This window comes from Gadus morhua, chromosome 11 (assembly GCF_902167405.1).
Source record: "Gadus morhua chromosome 11, gadMor3.0, whole genome shotgun sequence".
In the NCBI taxonomy this organism is placed as follows: domain Eukaryota; kingdom Metazoa; phylum Chordata; class Actinopteri; order Gadiformes; family Gadidae; genus Gadus; species Gadus morhua.
This window is the reverse complement of record NC_044058.1, coordinates 6,436,228-6,438,727: the sequence shown is the minus strand read 5'-3', so window position 1 is coordinate 6,438,727 and position 2,500 is coordinate 6,436,228. Positions and strand designations below refer to the sequence as shown.

Genomic DNA, 2,500 nt, shown 5'->3' with positions numbered 1-2,500 from the left:
CAGGAAAACAAGTCGGCTCAAAAACTGGTCAAAGAAAAAAATGATATTAAAAAAGAATTGGGATAGATACCGTAAATGTTATCAAAGGTATAAAATGAGGAGCATTTGTCCTGTGTGGTGAACTGAAGGAATCGCAAATGGTTTCTTCAGGGAATAATGATGAGCTGTTGGAAGGGGTTTGGAGGGCAGCTGGAGCCTGGAAGAAGACACACAGGAGAGGATCCAGGAAGCCAGGCTAAGTCGGTCCAACACTAGGACCCTAAAGGAAATGAATATGAGAGAGAGAGAGAGAGAGAGAGAGAGAGAGAGAGAGAGAGAGATAGAGAGAGAGAGAGAGAGAGAGAGAGAGAGAGAGAGAGAGAGAGAGAGAGAGAGAGAGAGAGAGAAAGAAAGAAAGAAAGAAAGAAAGAAAGAAAGAAAGAAAGAAAGAAAGAAAGAAAGAAAGAAAGAAAGAAAGAAAGAAAGAAAGAGAATAGAAAGAAGAATAGAGAAAGACAGAAAACGTATTTTGCACAATAACACCATCCTTGCGTCTTCTTAATTACCCCATTCCACTGCCAACTCTTCATCTACATACTCTCGCTCGCAAACTCCACCTGAGAGCTGAAAGGCAACAATAAGAGAGCCATATGGCGTTCCCCAGCGAGGCCCAGAGAGTCCCGTTTGGAACAGGAAGTAAAACACGCATGGAATGATGTCCAGTTCAGAGAGGAATTTCTGCCAGAATTTTTTGGTTAGAAATACAATGAGTGCTGCAGCTGGATGAGAAGGGTGGGTGGTATGGGGGTGTTGGGGTCGAGCCCACTCTTTGAGAAGCACCCACCAGCGTGTCTCTCTGGCTCAGACACAGATCCCTTGAGCTGGGAGGAATGAAGTAGCACTACAAATACATCCTCTGCCCCGCACCTACCGGGAAACACCAGGGCTGGAAGTGGGTGTGCGTGCACATTTTGTGTGCGCGCGCACCTTTGTGTGGGTTTGTTTCTGTGTGTGCATGTGTGTGTGTGCATGGATGTGTTCTCTCATGGAAGTGTATGAAAGTGAGAACTTTTAATGTGCATACATGTTTGGATTGGCGTGTATGTGTTGTACCTGGGACTAGGTGTTTACATGTTCTTCCAAACAGGGCATGGAGGTCATGATAACAAAGCGCCCCCTAACAAGACAACCCAGATATATAAAAGGTGATAATTCATTGTGACAGAGTGAGGGGGGTTTACAGTAATTAACTGTGTGATCACAGCCACATGGCGGGTCAGAGACTGAGGACACTGAGCCTGCACAGGAAGCGGTCAGCACCAGAATAGCAGGTCACATACTGCAGGCAGCACGCTTTATGCAGAGCCTGGTGCTAACAGCATCTCACGGGCCAGTTTCATGTTTCACCCTCATTGGCAGACCGCACACACCTATTAACAGCAAAGTGCCTCCGCCTCCAGCCACCATGTTTGACTTCACGTCAGCTTCTTTCTTAAGGAAAACTCTGTTAGGGGTCCGTAGTAGCTGACGTCATGTGGGACGACTTGCTGTGTGCCGGGATTGGCGCCCTGGTCCACGGGACTGCATGAACGTATCTTGAGAATCTCAAGGCTTCGGCAGATGACAGCCAAATTAGTGGTAATTAAACTCCTCCCCTGACGTCAGCCGCAATCAGCCACGGCGTGACCGCTTAGGTCAGAGAATACCAGCCCCCCTCCACCGCGGAGGAAACACATAGGCTGCATGGGAGCTCATACGGAAAGCTGTTAGTCATGTTGAAATGTTGCCTATTTTTTTGAAATTGCAGCCACTCCCCCCATCACACAGTGGCACCTTTTAGCAGATGAGCCGTTTGTGTGAACAACAAGCACCGCGGGACACAGCTCTTCACGAGGTGAAAACTTAGATTCTGTGAAAGTTCTGAAATCTATCTGGGTGTTGACTGTCTCCACCGACCAACGACATGCCCCGGTACGTGACAGATGAAACGTGGGCACACATGAAAACTAACAAGTTTAGTGATGGCACATAAAACAACAAATAAGAAATGAGTCTGACCTGTTGCATGCACGTTGGTCGGTTTGAAGCTTGGAACTAATAGAGAGGCAGAGTGGCGGAGCGAGATTTGGAGAGAGAGAGGGAGAGGGAGAGGGAGAGAAAGAGGGGGAAAGAGAGAGAGCAAAAGAGAGCAAGATTGGAGAGAGAGAGAGAGAGCGGGGGGGGGGGGGGGGGGGAAGGGAGAGACTGAGAGGGAAACGGAAAGGGGCGGGATAAAGGGAGGTTATGGAAACAGAGTGTAAGGAGAGAGGCGGACACTAGTGGGTGGGTTGGCGGTACCGTTGATGACAGATTGTGTGTGATTCCTGGGGACTGCACAGTGTGTACACAGTGCCTGTATGCGTTAACCATGAAGCACTCTATTGATATTGGATCGATGGGATATCAGCATGGCCACAGCAGGCCCGACATTTCAAAGCTCTGCGAAAAAGTATGTGTAGAGGGGCACACACTTTCATGGCAG

At 48.4% G+C, this 2,500-nt stretch overlaps 1 protein-coding gene across 3 annotated transcripts in view; it reads right to left on the bottom strand.

Annotated features, from left to right (window-relative positions):
• cacng6b (calcium channel, voltage-dependent, gamma subunit 6b) overlaps nucleotides 1-2,189 on the bottom strand; it is an 8,410-nt gene extending 6,221 nt beyond the window's left edge. The window contains exons 1-2 of one of the 3 annotated variants that reach the window (XM_030370784.1): nucleotides 2,038-2,189; nucleotides 1-259 (exon numbers count right to left, since the gene is read on the bottom strand). The exon at nucleotides 1-259 is cut by the window's left edge and continues 466 nt beyond it. The gene's annotated coding sequence lies outside the window, so the exon portion shown is untranslated. The other 2 variants (XM_030370786.1, XM_030370785.1) reach the window with 2 other exon arrangements.
• Nucleotides 2,190-2,500: the final 311 nt, after the last annotated feature.